The sequence below is a fragment of the Globicephala melas genome, chromosome 5 (assembly GCF_963455315.2).
Source record: "Globicephala melas chromosome 5, mGloMel1.2, whole genome shotgun sequence".
In the NCBI taxonomy this organism is placed as follows: domain Eukaryota; kingdom Metazoa; phylum Chordata; class Mammalia; order Artiodactyla; family Delphinidae; genus Globicephala; species Globicephala melas.
In genome coordinates this window covers 31,682,236-31,697,374 of record NC_083318.1, presented here as the reverse complement: position 1 = coordinate 31,697,374, position 15,139 = coordinate 31,682,236, and the positions used below count along the sequence as shown (strand labels likewise).

At 41.0% G+C, this 15,139-nt stretch overlaps 1 protein-coding gene across 5 annotated transcripts in view; it reads left to right on the top strand.

Moving 5' to 3' along the window:
• The window catches only part of SGMS2 (sphingomyelin synthase 2), a 114,946-nt gene that overhangs the window by 25,683 nt on the left and 74,124 nt on the right, over window positions 1-15,139 (top strand). For 4 of the 5 annotated variants that reach the window (XR_009563952.2, XM_060299112.1, XM_030864110.3 and 1 more), the window contains exon 2: window positions 11,165-11,339. The gene's annotated coding sequence lies outside the window, so the exon portion shown is untranslated. The other variant, XM_060299113.1, reaches the window with a different exon arrangement.

The window sequence follows — 15,139 nt, the reverse complement described above, 5'->3', positions numbered from 1 at the left end:
TATCATTGCTTATTAGTTCTAGGAGTTTTTTTGGTCATTTCTTTCAGATTTTCTACACAGATGATCATGTTGTCTGTGAAACAAAGATAGTTTTATGTCTTCCTTCCCAATCTTTATATTTTTTATTTCCTTTTCTTATCTAATGGTATGAGCTTGGATTTCCAGTTTGATGTTAAAAAGCAGTGGTGAGAGGGCACATCCCTACCTTGTTCCTGATCTTAGTGGTAAAGCTTCAAGCTTTCAGCATTTAGTACAATATGATATTAGCTGTAGGCTTTTTGTAGATGTTCTTTATCAAGTTGAGAAAGTTCCTGTCTCTCCCTAGTTGACTGAGAGTTTTTATCATGAATGGGTGCTGGATTTTGTCAAATGCATTTTCTACATCTCTTGGTATGATCATGTGATTTTTCTTCTTTAGCCTGTTGATGTGATGGATTGCATTAATTCATTTTCAGATGTTTAATTAGCCTTGCATACCTTTTATAGATCTCATTTAGTCATGGTGTATAATTCTCTTCTTACATAGTTGGATTCAATTTTTGATATTTTGTTGAGGATTTTGCATCTGTGTTCATGAGAGATAGTGGTCTACAGTTTCCTAGTATTGTTTTTGTCTGGTTTTGGTATTAGGGTAATGCTGGCCTCATAGAATGAAATGAATTAGGAAGTATTCCCTCTACTTCTGTCTTCTGAAAGAGATTGGTATGATTTCTTCCTTAAATACTTGGTAGAATTCACTGGTAAACCCATCTGGGCCTGGTGCTTTGTATTTTATAAGGTTATTAATTTTTTTTTTTGGCTATGCCTAACCACTGGACTGCCAGGGAATTCCCAAGGTTATTAATTATTGATTCAATTTATTTAATAGATATAGGCTTATGCAGATGGCTTGTTTCTTGTGAGTTTTGGCAGATTGCCTCTTTGAAGCAATTGGTTCATTTCACCCAGGTTATTAAATTGATGGGCATAGATACGTTCATAGTATTCCTTTATTATCCTTTTAATGTTTGTGGGGTCTACAGCACTCTCTTTTATTTCTGGTATTAGAAGTTTGTGTTCTTTTTTTTTCTTAGTTAGCCTGCCTAGAGACCTGTTGATTTTATTGATCTTTTCAAATAACAAGCTTTTGGTTTCATTAATTTTCTCTTGATTTCCTGTTTTCAATTCCATTGATTTATGCTCTAATTTTGTATTATTTCTTTTCTTCTATTTACTTTGGGTTTAATTTGCTCTTCTTTTTCTAGTTTCCTAAGGTATAAGCTTAGATTATTGATTTTAGATCTTCTTTTCTAAAATGTGCATTCATTGCTATAAATTTCCTTCTGCTTTTGCTGCATCCATAATTTTTTTTTTTTTTGCCGTACCACGTGGCATGTGGAACTTCCCCGACCAGGGATTGAACCTGTACCCTGCAGTGGAAGCGCGCAGTCTTAACCACTGGACCACCAGGGAAGTCCAAAATAATTTTTTTTTTAATTTGGCCATGCCACGTGGCATGTGGGATCTTAGTTCCTTGACCAGGGATTGAACCCTCACCCCCTGCATTGGAAGCATGGAGTCTTAACCACTGGACCGCCAGGGAAGTCCCTGCATCCATAAATTCTGATGTTATATTTTCATTTTTATTTAGTTCAAAATATTTTAAAAATTTCCCTTGGGATCTCTTTATTGGCTCATGTGTTAATTAGAAATGTGTTATTTAATCTCCAAGTATTTTGGGATTTTCCAGCTAGCTTTCATTATTGATTTCTAGTTTAATTCCATTTTGATCTGAAAGGAGACATTGTATAATTTCTGTCCTTTTAAATTTATTAAGGTGTGTTTTGTGGCCCAGAATGTGGTCTCTCTTGGTGAATGTTCATGTGAGTTTGAGAAGAATGTGTGTTCTGCTGTTACAAGATAGAAGTAGTCTAGAGATGTCAGTTAGATCCAGTGGATTGATTGTATTGTTGAGTTCAACTTGATTTTCTGTATGCTGGATCTGTTAAAGTGACTTTTAAAGATCACACTTAGCAATGTCAGAATCCAGGTTAAAACCAGGTCTCCTGACTATACTAAAGTATTCTTTGCTCATGCTCTGTCCCTCAGGAAGCCTCTTTCCTTTCTTGTTTTCATCGTATTTCCCACTGCTCTCAATTAGAGAGTGACTCACCACCTAATACATTATTACAGTGTAAAGTACCATGAAAGAGTGAAAAATGAACGTGTGTATTCTCAGTGGGGAGAATACGCATGCTTGCGTTTCCTTGACATATTTTTGTTTGTTTGTTTGTTTGTTTAGAAATGTGATCCAACATCGGGATTATTTACTGTCTGTAAACCTTTCCGTAAGGGTGAATAGCAATTATTCTTTACTTTTCTCTAGAGCAAGCTTTAGACACTTCAGGGAGGTTAGGGAGGACCTCAGAGTTTCTTTCTCAAGGCGCTAAACCTCATCTCTCTTCTCTGAAATCAAGGTGGTGTCCAAAGTATTCAAAGCCCATGGGTTGATTTCAATAGCAAGAGAGAGGGTAGGATGGTCATTAATAATGACATTCATAATAATTACTCAGACTCTTCCTTCGTGTACTCTGAGAGATAGCCTCTGACCATGCATGACTTAGAAGCTCAACGTAAGAGTACACAGCTGATTTACTTACTTGGTCAGCATCGCTATCCATTTTTATGACAGCCCGGTAGAGCCTGGTTTCTACCAGCAGGTGCTACCAGCAGGAGCTCTGGTTTACATCTTGATTCTCACCACTGGCCCCTGCCCTCAAAATATGTTCATCATCCCTGGGCTTTGGATGCGTTGCTTCATTTTCCTTTATTTTGCTCAAGGTTCAGTTGCAAAACCTTCTGCTAGTGTGCCCCTCATTTCACTTCTTTCTTCTTCCCCCTTTCCAGTTATTCCTGGTATTTTAATTGTTCTTTTATTTGGACACCACATAACTCTTTGTGGTCCTGAGAGTTTACTTTCTTGACTCAACATTTTGTTCTCTGAACATCATCCTTCCTCCAAGACTTAAAAAGAAGATCTTGAAAGACATTGCTTTATGAAACAGAGGATTATGTAAATATGCCAGTATGTATTTTGCTTTGATATTGCTTAGAAGGAATGTTGGAAACCTGTTGGGTGAGGATGTCTGTGATGGGTCATGATACACAGGTAGACCAGGTAAACTTTGTAAGAGTTAAAGTAAGTACAAATTATTCATGTTCTAAAACAAGAGAAGCAAACTGCTGATAACTAGTGAGGAGGCTGGAGTAATCAATCTCTTAGAAACGTTAAGAGCAAGGACCACAAAAGATTAAGAGAGAGAAAAATAAGAACTAGAGGAAATGGATCACAGAAGCAAGAAACTTGGGAATCTAAAGGAGACTTCCCAAGCAAGAGCTGGAGAGCTAGCGCAAGTCTAGTGCTGGCTGAATTACTCAGGTGTAGCTAGTCTGCTCATTCTGTTAATCTACTCAGGTACCTATACTACAGAATCCTTGCGGTTTTGATTATAATGCTTCTGTATCCTGAGGAGTTACTCTGCCTCCCCACAAACGTCCTTTCTCCCTGACCAGAGGTGAATTCTCTCCGTCTGGCAGCCTCCTTCTAATAACACCCCCTCCACTGCCCTCCCCACCCCCCCGCAGTTTGTTTCTTTCTTAATTCATATTTATCCATGTCTGGTTTCATTTTTACTTCTAGTTTCACTTTTATTTTCAAAGACAGCATTTTATTTGAGCAAGAGTAGTAATCACAGCAAATATGTACATTTTACTTTAATTTTATGAACTATATAATTATGCTATATTTAACTAGAGGGGCTGATCTCTTTGCTACCTGGTGGCATGTTACCACAAATGGCATCTTGCTAAAAAGAAAACTTCTTAAGTTTCCGAGACAGAATGTTTTTATTTGCCTACCCCACACATAGTTACCAAAATGAAAAATGAGGTTTATTATTTTTATCCTTAGTTTAAACAGACTCTGTGCTTATCATAATACTAAACTTCTTTAAGAGACTGTTAATATAATAGCTGATATTTGGAAATTTATTTTGGGAGTTTAAGACTCACCTTTTCTCTTTAACTTTTAAATTATAGTAACAACTCATGTTTATTTTAGAAAATTTTGAACCTTAATACGCAAAGGGAAACCTTAAGTCATCTATAATCTATCACCTGTTAAAATTTTGCGTGATCTTTCCAGCATTTACATTTATGTGTGCAACTTTTTTTTTGCAGCGCCGCCCGGCATGTGGCATCTTAGTTCCCCGACCAGGGATCGAACCCATGCCCCCTGCAATGGAAGCGCAGAATCCTAACCAGTACTGGACTGCCAGGGAATTCCCATGTACAACTTCTAAAAAACAAGATAAATAGGGTCAGACATATATCACTGTTTTGCACTCATGGATATATCATGAACCTCTTGTCACTCCCCACTCAACATGGTAGAGAAGTATTTCAGTATTCTGTTGCATTCATTCATCACAATTTATTTAAGCATCCCACTGTTGTTGGATACTTAGTTATTTCCAGTTTTTCACTGTTATTAATAACGTCAGAGGCTCAGAGTTAAATCTTGTTCACATTCTTAGGGTGTTTGTAAAATATAAGAAATGTATTTTACAGTAGTCCTAGAGAGCGGCTTGATAATTTTGTGGGTTTTTTTAACACAAATATTTTGATTCGGGTTTCTTTGCTCACCAGTAAGTTTAAAACACCTTCTCACTTTCAGTGTTAAAGTATAAAAATATTGTTTTCTTTGGTTGCAGTAGGTCTGAAAGCATTTCTTAAAATTAAGTAATTATTGACGTTTCACTGTTATGATACTATGTGGTACTATTTCTTGTGACTTTTACTCTAAAGAGTTGAGGAATTCGAATGTAACAACAACTTTGTGTCCTGAAGGAAAGAACTAGATTGACAATTGTCTCTTCATGGAAGACCTAACAGAAAAACTGTAGAGGCTGAGAGACACAGGGCTTTTTAAATCTGTTCAACTTTTTCTCTCTGGGCTTTAAAAAAAAAAAAAAAAAAAAGCGCTCCTATTTCTGGGATGTTTGAATGCTGCTTGTATTAGGCAGAGAGAAGTACAGAGTGACCTTTCAAATTTGAGTCTATAATTAGAAGACACTATTTGAGTTCTCATCATACAGTTTTACTCTTAAAGCCCCCGCCTAAATTAGTCCATCCTCCCTCCTCCCCCATTTCTCCCTCCCTCTCTCACTCATACCTGCCATGTGTACATCCAAGGACTCTGCTTCTGAAAATTTTCAAGGCATCAAACTTGTGGGTTTCATGATATGTAATGCTTTCCTCCCTTCCTCCCCGCTTTATCAGATTACTTCAAGGACTTCATTGTCTTACTCGCCAGGGGCTTACATGGGAGTCTTCAGGAGCACAGCTGGCTATCTCATAAAGCGGGGATTACTCAGTGAACAAATAATATCAGCTATGTGCCAGGAACAAGATAAACCTGACAGATGTGGTCCCTTCCCTCATGGGGTTTACAGTCTGACAGAAAAGAGCCAGTAAACCTTTACCAGTAGTTGACTAGTTAGTTACAATTAGCAAACAGTTATGGTGGAGAAAAAGTATAGAGCAATGTGGAAGCAGGTAAAGGGGACCCTAATCCAATCTGGAAGAGTCAAGAAAAGGCTTCTTTTCAAGGAAGTGATGTTTGTCCAGAGATGCACGGGGATTTATTATACATGCCACCCTCGGTTCTTCTTCCTTGCCAAGTGCTATGTTTAGTGCCTGTAAACTGCAAGTGAATTCATCTATTTCTGCTTTCTTTGGGTGGCTTTAGTAATACCCCCCCCCAAGAATTAAAATGAAAATACATTGCTACAGTTGATTAACAACTTTAAGATGGAACACGATTTCAATCTGAAGAAACATTCTTAAATAATCAGTCCTAAGAGCAACACACTTTGCCTGATGGAATGAAACAAGATGACAAATCACTGGAACATCAGCTAATTCCCAGGGTTTGTGGAATAGCGTGGGAGTTCAGCTGTGTCATGTCTTCCATGTACAGCAGGGGAATATCTGAAGGAACAAAGGTCCTTTGCTAGCTAAGGTTTGCCCTCTAATAACTAGTCTTTAAAATAAAAATTAATCTATTTTCCAACTTACAATGAAATGTACCTCCAGCACAATGGCTTTTGTAATTTGGAAATGCTCCACGTTTAACTGTTAGATAGAGCCTGAGATGACTGTGACAAATAGGAATATTCTTTGAGCTGTTCAATCCCCTGAGATATTATGGCTGCTCTTTGGCCAGATGGTGACTCTCAAGTCCATTAGACTTAAAAACAGAGGCTTCTGTGGAAAGTCACTTTCAACGCATCAGGTTACTTAGTGTTTTTATGTGGCTGTATCTTGGCCATCTCCTGATGGTAGAGAATTTGTTCCACAGATTTGGAACTGTCTTCTCTTCAGCTCTTATCGGATGCATGGCTGAGGGATATGGAAGTAAAGGATGGATTTCTGGTGCAGTTGTGTCCCTGAAATGAGCCAGACCATCAGAGCTGCTTATTTGTATTGCATTGCGTTGGCTTCCTACCAAAGAAACTCCAGAGAGCCATGCTTCAGAATTTATTGAGGGTCATGGTGAAAAACTAACATGTGACATGGTCTCCCTGATCTGTGCTGTTGCTCACTGCCTCTTGTGTCTGTACACAGTGAGCATGTTAGAGCTAAGTGTCAAGAAAAGCTTTTTTCCCCCTAGGGAACAAACATAGTTCCCCATTCCCCATCCTCCTAATACGTGCAGATATGGCGATACTCATACTCTGAGTTTGGACAATTTTGTCTCTTCTCTTTTTTGCTCTAGCTGCAAAGGAACTGAGAGCCAAATATGTATCCCAGTATTCGTCATGTTGTAAAACTTAACCAGTACACTCAATCCCCCCTGTTCTTTCCTTTCTATTTTAGTTAGTTAACAAATATGGATAACGCATACTATATGCCAGGTGCTGTTTCTAAGGTCTTTATAAATATTAACTCCTTCACCCCTCTTAAGGACCCTATGAAGTTAGTGCTATTGTTATCCCTATTTATAGATGAGGAAACTGAGGCACAGGGAGGTTCTGTATCATGTCTGGAGTCCCAGAGGTGCTGAGTGTGGCGATTCCTTACTGGGAGTGGGTGAGACAATATTCAGTCACAGGAAACACACCCGCACTCCTCCCTCTGCATCTTGTGATCAAGAACCCCTGGGCTTCCCTGGTGGCACAGTGGTTGAGAGTCCGCCTGCCGATGCAGGGGACACGGGTTCGTGCCCCGGTCCGGGAAGATCCCACATGCCACAGAGCGGCTAGGCCCATGAGACATGGCCGCTGAGCCTGCACGTCCGGAGCCTGTGCTCTGCAACGGGAGAGGCCACAACAGTGAGAGGCCCGCGTACCACCAAAAAAAAAAAGAACCCCTGGTCTCTATTTACCTGGCTTTCTGATCCTATGTTACTCCTTTTACAGGAGTATTTTACTTCTTAGCTGTATCATTTACTTTATTCCTTTCTGAAGTGATGCATGGTATATATACTTCAAATTAAAATACGTGAACTTCCATGACACTCTTTTAAATGGGTCTTCTCTTAACTACTTCAGGATGTGTACAGAGTGTTTGGAGTAGTGAGCATGAATTTGCAGTCTAACATCCACCCCCTTTACCCATCTCCTTTTCAACAAGAGCACACGTTTTGAGTTTGACTAGATGAAAAAAACTATAAGCTGATGATGTTTTCAGTATCATTAATACCATGACAGAAACAATTATAAATGTCCACAGACTTAAGTTATGGCCCAGGAACCACTATCTGCTCTTCTTTAATTTGACTTACCCCTGCTACCTAAGAAATAAACTGTTGCCCTGTTTTATGAGCTACTTTAAGTTTCAGCTTCTCCCAACTTGACACTCTGGGCTTGTTTCTACATACCGCTGTGTGTAGGTACATGAAAAGCATTGGACCTTCGGGATGTGTGTCTTCTTGAGACATCTCTTTCTTAGCCCAGTTCTTACTTTATCAGGTATCTTACCTTATCAGGTATTTATCTAAGCTAACTTGACTCTTGACCTTATAAATAGGCAATTGAATTGATCCTTTTGATAGAGTAGCTCAAGTTGGCAGATACAAAGATTAGCCCATGAGATTATTGGTGGGTGTTAACAGTGCAACCAGTGTCCCTACAGGCAGGGACAGGCATGGTTTGGGGATACTTTGAGGCCATATTTTTAGGCACCTTTAATGTTAAGAGGCACATGTACTACCTGATTGAATATGAATATGCATTAATTTCTTCTAACAGTACCTCAGTGTTCCAGAAATAGCTTAAATATGGGGAACCTCTGAAGGGTTTCAAGTGAGAGTAAATTTTTAGAAAGATCAGATTTTCCTGTGGAAAATCCGGCGCGGGAGAAGATTAAGGCAATCCAGGGGAAACACTGGTGGCTGGAAGTAGGGTCAGGTTAGTGGCAGTGGTGGGTGAAGTCAAGAGAGAGGTCATAGCTGGAACGAGGTCCCAAGTGAAATGAGAAAGACATTCTCTGAGGGTGGGGCGGTCTTTTCAAAGGAGTGAACATGGCCCACTGAGAGTATTGGATGGTGTCTGCAATGTAAACTAAGTTGCTTCCTATTATGGGCCTTATTGGAACGTAGCATTGTTGACCAGTCGAAGTCTATTCATCTCTACCCGGCATTTCAGATATACTTACATTTTTTAATTTTAATTTTAATTTTTGGCCACGCTGAGCGGCTGGCAGGATGTTAGTTCCCCAGCTAGCAATCGAACCTGGGCTCCGGCAATGAAAGCACCAAGTCCTAACCACTGGACTGCCAGGGAATTCCCTTGTTCTTTAATTTTTATAACAACTTTATTGAGATGTAATTCATACCATAAAATTCACTCTTTTAAAGAGTACAATTCAGTGATTTTTAGTGTATTCACAGAGTTGTGCACCATCACACTATCTAATTTTAGAACATTTATATCATCCCCAAAAGAAACCCCATACACACTTTTTAAAAAATTTACTTATTTTTGGCTGCGTTGGATCTTCGTTGCTGCACGTGGGCTTTCTCTAGTTGCGGCGAGCGGGGGCTACTCTTTGCGGTGCCTGGGCTTCTCATTGTGGTGGCTTATCTTGTTGTGGAGCACGGGCTCTAGGTGTGTGGGCTTCAGTAGCTGTGGCTCATGGGCTCAGTAGTTGTGGCTCGTGGGCGCTAGAGCACGGGCTCAGTAGTTGTGGTGCGCGGGCTTAGTTGCTCCACAGCATGTGGGATCTTCCCGGACCAGGGCTCGAACCCGTGTCCCCTGCATTGGCAGGTGGATTCTTAACCACTGCGCCACCAGGGAAGCCCACTGCGCCACCACTGCGCCACTAGAAACCCCATACACGTTGATATTCACTACCGATTCTCTTCTGCCTCCAGCCCTTGGCAATGCTCACCTACTTTCTCCATACCTACTTCTCTCAGAGGTACGGACTTGCCTCTTCTGCACACTTCAAATAAATGGAATCGTGCAATATGTGATCTTTTGTAACTGGCTTCTTCTATTTAATGTTGTCAAGGTTCATCCATGTTCTAGCATATATCACTCCTTCATTCCTTTTTATTGCCAAATAATATTTTATGATAGGGATACACCACATTTTGTTCATCCATTCATCAGCTGATGGACGTTTGGATTGTTTCCATTTTTGGCTGTTATGAATAATGCAGAATGAACATTTGTGCACAAGTTTTTGTGTGGACTAGGGCTTTCATTTCAAGAACATTCGTTCTTGAGTCTCTTCCAACAGTTGAGTATTTTTGGTGAAAGTGGGATCTCAGTTGAAAATCAGTTTCTGGTTGTGGATATGTATGTATATGCCCTGTAATTGTTAAACATACATTTTCATGAAATCTGTTAAGCATTTAAAAGGTATATATACGTCAACTACCAAATATCGTGTGTGTGTGTCTTTGTGTGTGTGTGTCTGTCTGTGTGTGTATCTCAGTCTATACTCTTGGGATATTCATATGGTGGTTCTATGAATTGTAAACTTCTGGAAAATGGTATACATTTTACTTCCACCCACCAGTCAAATTTCAGCTACTTAAAATCCGTTGAAAGAGAGGAGGGAGAGGTGACTAGGTGGAGCATAGCGGATTTTTAGGGCAGCGAAGCTACTCTAATACTTTAATAGTAGATACATGTCATTATACCCATGTCCAAACCCATAGAACGTATGCCAGCAAGGGTGAACGCTGCTGTAAACTGTGGACTCTGGGTGATTATGATGAGTCCACGTAGGTTCACTGATGGTAACATATGTACCACCCACTCCATGGGGGACGTTGATGATGGAGGAGGCTATGCGTGTGTGGGGAAGTATGGGAAATCTCTGCACTTTCTGCTCAATTTCACCGTGAATCTAAAACTCCTCTAAAAAATAAAGTCTATTTAAAAACCCATTAAAATATCACAGCAGTTGTGTGTATTTCGAAGGGAATCCTCCACCATTTTGTTTGAACATGACAGATTATGCACCGCACAGCAGCCTGGGTTTCGGTGACACTGAGTTTGCCTGTGTATTGGCAGTTCCTCACCTGCTCTGCAAAGTCCTCGGGGACCTGGCCTCTGGCCTCTGGTCTCCGCTGCACTTCTGTATTCCTGAGTTTCAATGCTCCATTGCCTTTCCATTCTCTCAACCTGCCTGGCTCATTCCTGCCTCAGGGCCTTTGAACCAGCTGCTTCTTTGACCTGCAGTGCTCTTCTTCCATATCCCAGCCCCCATTATTATTAAGTCTTAACTCAAATAGCATCCCCTCACTCCCTAACCACTTGCTCTAAATCAGCCACGCCAGCCTCGCTCTGATTCTGACTGACTTCTCTCAGTGGCATTTATCACAGGCTGCTTTTATCTGCTTGTGAGCATCATGATGGGAATCCACCTACCTTCCTCGCTCCACCTCTGAACAGGTCTGTCAGGTATTAAATTAATGTTGGTGGAATGCATGGCCAAGTTGCTTTTCTCCCCCTGAAATTCTGGTACCTGTTAGAGCCAGTGTTCTCCCATGACTCCCGCAGGGAGGGCAGTATCATAGAACTCATCGTTTCACCCTCACCCCCAGAAAACCAGCAAAACATAACAAAGCATCATTCTTATTTAACCTCTCACTTTCTCTGCCTTTTAGAGCTATCATCCTCTGCCCCTCCCACTCTTCGCAGAAAGGATCTGCTACAAGACTGAATGTGTTCACTGCTTCGAGGACCAGGGACCACGGTGGGATTTGCTGTGCTGCCATCTGCAAACAGGAGGTTGGGTGCTTCCTGGTGCTAGATCAGAAGTGTGATTTGCGTCCGCTGAAGGTTGGTTGCCTACCAGTTGTCCTGCAACTTCTCGGCTATCTTCTCTTTTCTAGTTAAGACATTTTGAAAATGCCTTAACTCTGAGAATTTCTGTTCTATCCTCAAGAGAGTCTTAGATTTCAAGCTGTTTCAGGTGAGTGGATGTTTCCTTACTTGTTGGATTGTTGTCTTAAATGACAGCAAGAGAAATAGAGGTGACACCAAAACTTCCTAACCTTTTTGCGTGACTGCCAAAATACAGCGCTCAGTAACTGCCTCAGCTGTGCATTAAGAAAAATTAGTGGCACTAAAAATCTTCAAAGAAACATTGGTCAGCTATGCACCTGTTCAACAACATTACTGAAATGATTACTAGCAAAGTTATTCTGTTTCTGCACTTTTTAAACTAAGGTCAAAGAAATGTGGTAGTTATACCCATTCTCTGCCCACTGAGGAGGAAGGAAGTTTTCGCGTTCATGATTGACATTGTGCAACTCAACTCACTGTCTAAACTAATTTGAATTTAGTTCCTAGGATAATTTTACTCTTGAAAATATAAATAGGAGTTGCATTTTTAATGCACAAGATTTTCTTTTCCTTCTCTATAGCTAGGGCACCTTAGGAGCGGGGCTCAGTTGGCTCTTATGATAGCCATTCTTCTTCATCATTACTAGTTAGTGTGGTGTTTGCCTAAAAAATCTTCAGCCCAAAGATGGACCCCAGGGCCATGTAATCCCAAGTTAATTAAAAATAAATTTTTAGGAATATTTAAGAGTCACTGTTCAGCACAGCATTCCATAGGCGTATTTGTTTGTCTTCTGTAAAATTCAAAATAATTCTAAGAATGTTGCTAGGATTAGAATGCCCGTATGGGCCAATACGAGGAATGACAACTATTTCTGAATATTTGACCGCAGTGATATCTCTCCCTTTGTCTGATAGTGTCTGTCCCATGGAAGCTGGGTAAAGAAAAGAATTCATGTATTCAACAGATACTTACTGAACAATTTCTGTGGGCCAGGCGCTCATTTCAGTGTTGCGAATGAGGCAGTGAACAAAGCAAAATTCCTGCTTTCATGGAGCTTTTAAAAAGCCCCTAAATAGGGCTTCCCTGGTGGCACAGTGGTTGAGAATCCGCCTGCCAATGCAGAGGACGCGGGTTTGAGCCCTGGTCCGGGAAGATCCCACATACCGCAGAGCACCTAAGCCTGTGAGCCACAACTACTGAAGCCCGCGCGCCTAGAGCCCGTGCTCCGCAACAAGAGAAGCCACCGCAATGAGAAGCCCGCGCACCGCAACAAAGAGTAGCCCCCGCCCGCTGCAACTAGAGAAAAGCCCGTGCGCAGCAACAGAGACCCAGCCCAGCCATAAATAAATAAATAAGAAAAGCCCCCAAATATCCTCAGCAAACAGACGGGAGAAGGGAGGCGCAGATAACTTGACTCCCTCTCAGGTGTCCTGGGAAAAGCTTCTAGATGGCAGACAGGCACAGATGAAAAGGAGAGAGTTGGAACCTGATTTGGAAAATAAGATAAAGCAATCTTAATGCTCTAGTTTAATCACTGCAAAATAGAGAAGCTTATTAAAACAATAAACAAAAAACAGGTGCCAGGGTGATGTGACCTAGGCTTAGAAAAGAAGGATTACTTTTCAAGGATAGCATTTTACTTCATGTTTTTCAGGTTCGCAGATTTCTGCCCAGATTCTGCCTCCACCACCCCGTCCCAGCCTCAGCTATCAGTGCCTAATGCAGCCTTCCAGAGTATCTCTGTGCACAAATACGAATTCATATTTGCCCCCTTCATAAAGTAAAAGATAGCAAACTATACTTTCGAACAATGTATTTTTTTCTCCTGATATATGTAGGAGGGTTTAACAAATCAGTACAAAGAGAGCGTCCTCATTCTTTTTTTTTTCTTCTCTCAACAGTCACAGAGTAGTCCATTGTATGGATGTACCACAATTTAAATAGTGACCTATTGATGCACATTTGGGTTGTAGCCAATCCTTGCTCTTAAACAATGCCGCAATAAATAACTGTGTGTGTAGGTTATTCTGCATGTACACAATTATATGTGTATAAATTTGCAAAGTAGAATTGCCAGTCATAAAGGATGTGTATAATTTTCATAGCTGTCTTGTCAGATTGCCTCCCAGAGGGGATTTATCTTATTCTCACTCCCTGCTAGAAACTTGTGAGACTAGCTGTCATTTGGGTCGGGATTTTTCACCAATCTGATAAGTTAAATGGTTTCTCACAGTCTCAGTGTAGGAATACTATTCATTCAGAATTTTCAATGGCATTTTTAAGAAGAAAGTGCCCAGAAAAGTAAACAGGACTAGAGTTCAGCTCTTTTTATTATGCAAAAAAAAAGGACACTGAAGGCCATCTTAGCTCTGCTACTATGTAAGTTAAGACAATGTCCACGTTAAAAATGCTGCATTTTAAATCCTGAAAATATACAGGGTAAAAGTGCTTCTTAGGATCTTGATGTACCTAGGTGACCTGCTAAGAGTAAGACCTTTCTCCTATAGTTTGGTCCTGTATGGTAGCTAATTGAAATAGAACAGTGGACAAAAATGAGTTAACACAGCAGGTCTGAGACTGCGCTCCTTAGAAACACCCACTTGCAAGGTTGGCCCTTGACTGGTGGTACCTGGTAACTTAGATTTGAGGAGGGTTCCCACCGTTTCCTGGTAAGAATGGCTCACTGTGCCTGGACTGTTTATGCAAACAGTATGGTTTCTGTTGAATGCCTTCTTGCATTCCGGGAGTGTGGAATTTAGGTACATGTCTAGCAGAAGGTTCCTATGTGACCAGCCCTAATAAAAACCCCAGACACAGAGTCACTAACGAGCTTCTCTGGGAGACGATATTTCACAGGTGTTGTCACAACTTCTTGGGGAAATTAAGCACCACCTGTGTGATTCCACTGGGAAAGGACTCTTGGAAGCTTGCTCTGGTCTCCTCTGGACTTTACCCCATGTACCTTTTTCCTTTGCTGATTTGCTTTGTATCCCTCTGCTGTAAAAATAGCCATGAGTACAACTGTATACTGGGTCCTATGAGTCCTCCTAGTAAATCATCAAACTGGGAGTGGTCTTGGGGACCCTGACCCAGTCAGCTTGCAAAGACTTTAATATTCTCTCTGTCTATATTGGTATTAGTGGTGAGCGACACATATTTTTAGCATGCAATTAATTGACCTTTGACATTGTATCTTGACTTGTAATCTGTGTTCTATTGTAAAATGTGCTTCAGAGTTCTAACTGTGATTTACATCTAACAAGTGGAGGCAACAAGATGGCGGCTGGATATTGGAGAGTTTTTTTTTAATATATAAATTTATTTATTTATTTTTGGCTGCGTTGGATCTTTGTTGCTGTGCGCAGGCTTTCTAGTTGTGGTGAGCGGCAGCCACTCTTCGTTGCGGTGCACAGGCTTCTCATTGCAGTGGCTTCTCTTGTTGCGGAGCACAGGCTCTAGGCATGCGGGCTTCAGTAGTTGCAGCACGTGGACTCAGCAGTTGTGGCATGCGGGCCCTAGAGTGCGCGGGCTCAGTAGTTGTGGCTCGTGGGCTCTAGAGCTCAGGCTCAGTAGTCGTGGTGCACGGTCTTAGTTGCTTTGTGGTGTATGAGATCTTCCTGGACCAGGGATTGAACCCATGTCCCCTGCATTGGCAGGCAGATTCTTGACCACTGTGCCACCAGGGAAGTCCCATATTGGAGAGTTTTATGTTGAGTGGTGAATCCACAACTGGTTCTTTGGTCTTCCCAGTGTCTATACTTAGGCACCACAAAAAAGAAACCAAAAACTTCTT